We start from the raw sequence: 8,656 nt of genomic DNA, 5'->3' as shown, positions 1-8,656 counted from the left end.
CCCTCCGCCACACACCGTCAGGTGGCTTGCGGAGTATGAATGTAGATGTAGATGTAGATGATGAAACGCCTCACAATAATTATACTAGGATTATAATAAAATCTTTCAAACGCAACCAGCAACGTAGTGCGCACTCGTCGATGCAAAATACCTTTCGAAACAAAGAACAGTGCGTGCAAAAAGCGGTTGAGAGGCGCGAGGCACGAGCCAGAGATGATTCGGGGATATCCCGTTCGTACAGGCAGCGACATGCTTTTCAAGTAGGCAAAATTAGTTCACACAACGACGTACCAGTTTATCCTAAAGCATGTAAATTCTAACTAGGATAAACCGATTCGACCTAGGCTAATCTGTTTTATCCCATCGGTAACGGTATGAACGAGTTTGACGTAGGCGAAACTAGTTCATCCTAAAATCGGGTTTGGCCGGTAGCAGCTACATGTCATATTACGGTCGTCATCAAAATTTTTAAATGACTTTACATCTATATATCAGCAAAAATGTCATCGAATAGCCTTCATGTGTTTTGGTGGCGAAGTTGTTTTTTGAATTTCAATCAATAAGAGAAAACATCTTGTCACTCTTGAATGGAATGACCTTTAACATGGTCTCATATCTTCAAATTGTTTTCATGTGTCAGGCACTGTCGAAGCTACCACCGCCCGCAAAACTACTGCATTATATTTATCACCGGAAAATACTAACGACAAATTGCAAAAAGTTATTGTCTTACTGAGAAAATGATCTTGAGAGTTCCTCTGAGGTTGTTGGGCGATTACCTGTAGTGAGGTTACACGAGTAATTCCACTCACTGCTGACTGAGGTTTTGTACACGCGGTTGCAGAGCTTCGGGAGGACAGCCGGCTGGACAGCGGAATGCAGCAACATGAGTGGACTTAACTTCTTCGAAGGTTCGACGCTGACTGCTGTGGGCTAAATTAGTGGCACGTGTACCACTGCGTTGGCCCGCATCTTTCATAAATCACAAACGTCTCACATACTACGTTTATTCGGGGTTGCAAATCCGTTTTCCGTAATCAGATTTTTCGATACCGTTTTTGGTCGGTTAGGTGAACAATATCGATTCCGGGTACAAGGGTCTGAGAGGCGTATGTTATATTTGTAGTAGTTTATATAATATGTTACATGTCACAGAAATACATCAAATCCAGCATTTAATAATAATTTAGGTCTATTTCGAAATAAATTCCGTAAATTTGCAGCTTATCGGGATCTTGGCAGAAAATGTTCCTGTAAACGTTCATCTCACAGCAGCAATTCATCAACACAGCAGCATCTCACAGCAATTTGTGAAAAAATCGTTAGTTTAGATTGTGAAAGAGTTACTGATGTTTACAATGTGAGTGTGTTTTTTTTTTTTAAATTTAAGATTCCTCTGCTCTCCCTTCTTCAGTTCTAGAAAAACAGTAAATAAATAATTGATCTCACTGACTGATCCGAAGTACAGATTGAGCTTCTGCTTTCATCTGAGAACGATTGTACAAGCATTGTACAGTTGCGAGTTTTAAGACACTGAACTAATCTTCACATGCTTTGTCTCAGCAAAGATTTTAAAACTTAATTTTTACATAGTTATTCGTGTCGTCAGAAACACGAGGGAACGCGTCAACTGTCAGTGGTTTTCTCTTGAACAGCATCGTACGAGTGAATGTTATTGAGTCAATCGGTGCTATTCCCACGTGTTCAAGCCTCATTACTTTCCAGAAAGAGATCTTCACTCTGCAGCGGAGTGTTCGCTGATATGAAACTTCCTGGCAGATTAAAAATGTGTGCCGCGCCGAGACTCGAACTCGGGACCTTTGCCTTTCGCGGGCAAGTGATCTACCAACTTTTTTTTTTTAAATCTCATTTCGTTCGTTTTTGTTCATTGAATCTAATCGGGGCGGACGTCGTAAGACACCCTTTTGAGTTCTTTGTTGATCTATTAACTCAGTTTTTTTGTTACAGAGGGCAGCTAACCCTCTGACCGAACGCGCTGAGCTACCGTGCCGGCGTCAACTGAGCTACCCAAGCACGACTCACGACCCGTCCACACAGCTGTAATTCCGTCAGTAGAGCCCTTGCCCGCGAAAGGCAAAGGTCCCGAGTTCGAGTCTAGGTTCGGCACACAGTTTTAATCTGCCAGGAAGTCTCATTACTTTGCTTGAAAATACAGACTGGCAACGGGAATGACACATACGACCCGTCAGTATAATCATAATCGCATCTTCATCTTTCCCTCTCTGTATCTTTCTCGTATAACAAGTGTGTTCCAATATAAGCTTAGTATAGTATCCGGACCTAATAGGTAAGGGCAAAATCCATCTTCGTTATTGATCACATAAAGCTATAACGACTTTTGCAGAGCGGTGATCTACCGTTGCACATATTTTAAAGAGGTAAATACTATCACGAGCCGCATTTAAGCCTGTAATAAATGTTTTGTCACGTGTACTCCTAGTCATTCTGAAAGAAAAAAAAGTGCTTGGTAAACGCTCTATTTCATTGTATATCCATCAGATTTTCTTCGGATATGACGACCTTCTCAGAGTATTTTACTGTGCCTGTCTTATTTCCTTCTGCATCTTCTAAATTAGAAGTTATCAAAGGCTATTAAAGTTTCTGGGTACAGTCATTCAGATTATCCGTTTACAGTTGCTTCCAGCTTACTCTCTATCAAGTTGTAACGTATTATGGAAAGACAAAACGTTCCTCGTGACTAAAGTAGGCAATGAAATGATGCAGACTGCTAGCACAAGAAATCTACTCTGAAAAGAAATGGTCAGCTAGACAGAACTAAGTTCGTGCAGTTCATTATGTCTTGAGTATAATAGAGATGGCTTGAATTGGCTGCCTTAACGAGGACACTTATTGCACGGGGAACAAGCCATCGAAGGAATAATTTATTGGAATATTTACATTTAGTGGCACAGAAGAGCGAACTTGTTGTCTAGTGGAGCGATGTGTACATTTATCGAGTGAGGAAAGGTCAAAGGTCATCTTTATGTGAAAGTAATTACAGCCCACGGTCGAAATTTACGACGTCACAATTCAAGTGCCAGCAGTTCGTTTTGGAAAGTGTTTCTTCCTCGGCGGTATTGACAAGAAGAAAAATATTGGATTAGGTGGACCTGTGCGCAGCAGTGGATGCTGACCTCGCGCTAACCCCGTCACTAATGAAAAACAAAGGCTGCTATTAACGAGGTCGCCTACAGCTATTCGCCAGTATGACAGGTGATTTCGAAAGCTAACGTTAATCGAGTCAGCTGTATGGAGCGTAGGTGGAGCAGTAAATGTCAGGGGGAGAAGCTAAAAGAACCTCTCAGCATTTTATGCTCAAGCAGTATTTTCGTTTGCTAACTGTAAGTGTGAGAAACCGAGCTCCAGAATTTCTTAGCAACTTCATCACCAGTCTCCAGTCTCGATAAGTATTATTCATCTGACCAGGCTGTCGCTTTTACCTTTTCTGTACTTACACACTGGCGTTAACTACTTGACGATTTTAATTGTGCAACATTAAAGTGAGATGGTATCTGGTACAGAAGTTACAGTACACGGAAAAATGTACAAGAATTCAAAGATGTCTTTAGACGTCTATCGCGACCAATAAATAAATAACAAACACAGGTAGCTAACAGTAAAAGAAATGAAACTCCAGAGGCTAATCATACTTGAGGTGCATAACTCCATTAGAGATATGAAAAGATGGCTGGAGATGAATGCACTTCACTGAGGCAGTAATGTAAATTCCTCTTGCAATAATGATCACTTGATGTCTTTGAAGGACAAACGTTGCCCCAAAGTCAAACAATTCGGTAAATATTGTGCAAAAAACTGAAGAAAAACCAACGAGATAGATAAAAATATTGACTTATTACTTCCCTGGCACATAAAAACACATCGCATTTTTATTAGGGTAACGAAAAAGGTAGCTAGAGTAGGGATAGGGCTGCCAAGGAGGGGAAGGAATCCAGCATGCTCTCTGTATGCATACCGGAAACAGTGTTACAGGCCCTGTACCTTGCCTGATCTATATAAACGATTTGGGAGACAGTATCAGCAGTCCGCTCATAATGTTTTCTGACGACGCTGTCAAAAAAAAAAATGGTTCAAATGGCTCTGAGCACTATGGGACTTAACATCTATGGTCATCAGTCCCCTAGAACTTAGAACTACTTAAACCTAACTAACCTAAGGACAGCACACAACACCCAGTCATCACGAGGCAGAGAAAATCCCTGACACCGCCGGGAATCGAACCCGGGAACCCTGGCGTGGGAAGCGAGACGATGCTGTCATTTAGCATCTTGTAAAGTAATCAGATGATCAAAAAAAGTTAAAAAATAATTTAGGCAAGAGCTGTATTGTGCGAAAACTGGCATTTGACTCTAAATAATGAAAAGTGTGAAGTTATCCACATGATGAATCACAAAAGCCTGTGAGTTCAGCTAAGTACTTAGAGATTACAGTTACGGGGAGCTTAAATTGGAACCATCATATAGATAATGTTGTGTGGAAAACTAACCAGAGAGTGCGATGTGTCGGCAAGACACGTAGAAAATGCAGTAGATCTACTAAAGAGACTGCCCACAGCGTGCTTGTCCACTCTCTTCTACAGTAATGCTATTCGTCGTGGAATCTGCATCGTTTAGGATGGACGGACGACATCGGAAATGTGCAAAGAGGGACAGCTCGTTTTTTAATATCGTGAAATAGAGGGAATAGTGCCACGCATATGATAGCGAATTGGGGTGGCAATCGTTAGAACAAAGGCGTTTTTCGTTGCGGCAGGAACTCCTCATGAACTTTCAATCACCAAATTTCTCTTTCGAATGCGAAAAATATTTATTTAGCACCACCTACGTAGTGTGAAATGATCGGCATACTAAAATATCAGAAATCAGAGCTCTCATGTAAAGATTTAAGTGTTCGTTATTTCCCGGGAGCTGTTGGAAAGTGTAACGGCAGGCAGCTTGAAGGTGGTTCGCAGAACCCTCCGCTAGGCACTTACATATGGATTATAGAGTAATCATGTACAGGTATATGTGTAGGATTTATCACGAGGGACCATTTTAAAGTCAGACTAAGTAACGGCAGTCTTGCTGAGAGGCTATCTCTGAGTGATGTATCTGCTGCAGAATTTGCACTAAATCCATATTGATTTACTAGACTAACGATAGTTTCTAACTACCTGGTCGCCATCTGTTCTGTGGAACAGGTTTTACACGGAGAAATAAATATACTTGTACACGTAAAAAAGCTATTCACTTTAGAATTTGGTGTCGGTACAATAGCAAGAGCTGTGATGATGGCGTAGGTAGCACTAATAAGTTCCAAATCGTAGCCCAGAGAATAACACAGTTCACTTCCATAAGACTACCTGAAACATCATGATCGCGACATAACACCTAGAAGTAGACAACAACAGGACCACCTGCAGTGGATGCGTGGTCTCTTAAATTCTCCGCCCGGTCACGCTGGTATAACATCCGATGGCCAGATGTGCTGCTGTGGTAGCGGAGGCACATCTACATCTGCATCCAGAGAATAACACAGTTCACTTCCATAAGACTACCTGGAACATCATGATCGCGACATAACACCTAGAAGTAGACAAGAACAGGACCACCTGCAGTGGATGCGTGGTCTCTTAAATTCTCCGCTCGGTCACGCTGGTATAACATCCGATGGCCAGATGTGCTGCTGTGGTAGCGGAGGCACATCTACATCTGAATCCAGAGAATAACACAGTTCACTTCCATAAGACTACCTGGAACATCATGATCGCGACATAACACCTAGAAGTAGACAACAACAGGACCACCTGCAGTGGATGCGTGGTCTCTTAAATTCTCCGCTCGGTCACGCTGGTATAACATCCGATGACCAGATGTGCTGCTGTGGTAGCGGAGGCACATCTACATCTGCATCCAACTGTACATACGTACTCCGCGAGCCACAATACATCGTTTCAGTTAAAACCGCTGCTGTCAGAGTCAGAAACCTTGAGCAGCACTGTCGTGATGAATGGGTCGTCCATCGACTTCCGTCAACTTCATCAGTAGACAGACGTGCAACATCGTAACATACCTTTTTCATATAAGTGTTTTATGTGGGCATACGCAATATATTCTTTGCATTGATAAAAAACCTTTTAAAAATTTTTGGGGTAAATTGTTATAAAAACTGTAGAGTTCACTTTAGCTGCTTGTAGCAGCTACATGCCTACACCATTTTCCAGTTTCATGCTGCGCGACAACAACAGGTATGGAACTATGCTAACGAGAACCATACGTGGAATGATATAGTGATTAACATGGCGCAGAAAAACTACCTTTGGAATACAATGTCTGCGGCTTGAGCCAATTGAAATAAAAGTGTTCTGAGTATCGTGCCCCTGGAGAAACCAACGTGGCCACGGTTACAGTGGTCTTCTGGGTCTACTGATGCGCTTTAGCTGTGTGAAGTCGCTTAAATTTTGTTACTGTTGCTCACTGAGCATGACGTTACGTCACAATTTTAAAAAGGTCGTTGTAATGAGGGATCACCAATTTAGTATTGGAGGGCAGCGTGGAGTGTAAAAATCGTAGAGGAAGACCAAGAGATGAATACACCAAGCAGATTCAGAAGGATGTAGGTTGCAGTAGGTACTGGGAGATGAAGAAGCTTGCACAGGATAGAGTAGCATGGAGAGCTGCATCAAACCAGTCTCAGGACTGAAGACCACAACACACAACAACGTTGTAATGACTGGTTACTTGAGACGGAAGGAGCGGGAACCGTATTGTAATACGTTGACACGGTGGAGGGAGTGGAGATCTACTGTTGTCTGTTGCTTCTTGCATTGATTGTTGCGACTGGTGTTCATAGGCGAATGACGTGCGGGCTGCAGTTTTCCTCCTGCTGGACGCAGGCCGCGGTGTGGCTGACAAGCGGACAACAGCCGATAACGTCAACAGTTCGTGGCGCGTCTTATTGGACTCTGAGGGCTGGCAGCCAAGATGAGGCAAACATGTGTCATCCTCTGTGTTCATTTTGTTAGGGTGTTTTATTATTTCTAAGACATCTCTAATCTTGCGTTTCGTCTAAGCCAGCTGCTTAGCTAGTACGTGGGCTTAGTTATAATTGATTTGCCGGTTGTTCGGCCACTGCAGACTTGCTGTGCTGACTCATATGAATGCAGCGCTCATGTTCGCGTATGCGAGTTGCTGTCGGGCTGCCGATCTCACCGATGTATACTTCTGCACACACAGACATTCCACCTTGCAAACAGTGTGTAAAGTATCTACTTGTCCTTCGTGCAGGAAGCAACAGACAGCAGCACATCCCCACTCCCTACACCGAAGCAGCCTATTATAAACTCATCCTCAGAAGAAAAATCAGAACATCTTGAACGACTAGAGAAAGGACGTTTATATTCACAGGACATGTGCATTAATATGTTCTGCAGAAATGATTAGCATTTCAGTCACCGCAGTTCAACATGTGTGCTGTTCCCCAGTAGGCACAGGGACCTCCCTGATAACTTGTTGCACAAGTGGTCTCATCGACGCGTATAAGGAGCGAATGGCGTCCTGTGATGTAGCCATTCATGACGAGTTCACCTTGTTCCAAATCTCATCTGTGGTGTAAACGTAGGCTTCTGAGCCCTTTGTCACGGTCAATAAAATTCTTCTGGGCTTGGGACCGCATTGTCAACTATAAAATTCCGACGTTTCGGCGATTCTTGGCTGCGGGCAGTGACAGCTTTGCAGAAGGACAGCTCTCGCCGAGCAACAGGCGTGCGGCGGGCCACAGCGGTGGAGGGTAAACAGAGTGCTGACGCGCCCTAGTCGATGCTAGGCAGTTAGTAAACAGCGGTACGCTACAGTCGCCGCCCAGATTCCTATTCGCCGATTTCCACCAATGGACATCAATAAAGAAAACTCCAATGGAAGACGCCTATTTCCGCCAGTGACACCAAGCAATGCAAAGACCAATAAAAGAACACCTAATAACCTTCCTTCTCACCCTCATATCCAATGACAGCTCCGTAGTATATAAGTAATCAAACTAGTGCCCGTTCAGCAGTTAGCAATACACCCTGACGAAGGCGTCTTGCAATAGTCGCAGAAACGTCGGAATTTTATAGTTGACAATTCGTTCCCAAACCCAGAAGAATTTTATTGAATGACTTCAAATGTGATGGCTGACATTTGGTCGCAGCGCTGCAACCGTCGTTTCACCATATCCCACACATTTCAGATTGATTGGTGATCCGGCGAGCTAGGGAAAAAGACTGACATTCTGTGACACCAAGAAGACACGTATTCGTGCAGCAACAGGTGGTCGTACATTGTCTTGCTGAAAAACGGTGTCTGGGGCTCTGTGCAAAAAGGGTATGGCTTATGGTCGCAGGAATTCATGTAGGTCTCACTCGTCACAGTGCCCTGGACACGCACCAGTTATGATTTGTAGTTGTACCCAATACCACTCCGCACTGTAACGCCTTGAGTTGGTGCTGTTTGTCTTGTGAGAATACAGTCACTGTGATGCCGCTCCCTCTGTCTACGGCGAACCCAAATGTGGCCATCATTTTCAAACGAACAAACCTGGTTTCATCTGAAAACACTATCTCATGTCATTCCTGCCACACTGACGTTGTTCAATACACTAC

The sequence above is a fragment of the Schistocerca nitens genome, chromosome 2, assembly GCF_023898315.1.
Source record: "Schistocerca nitens isolate TAMUIC-IGC-003100 chromosome 2, iqSchNite1.1, whole genome shotgun sequence".
Classification (NCBI taxonomy): Eukaryota; Metazoa; Arthropoda; class Insecta; order Orthoptera; family Acrididae; genus Schistocerca; species Schistocerca nitens.
The sequence above is the reverse complement of the archived record's forward strand: the minus strand, read 5'-3'. Positions refer to the sequence as shown.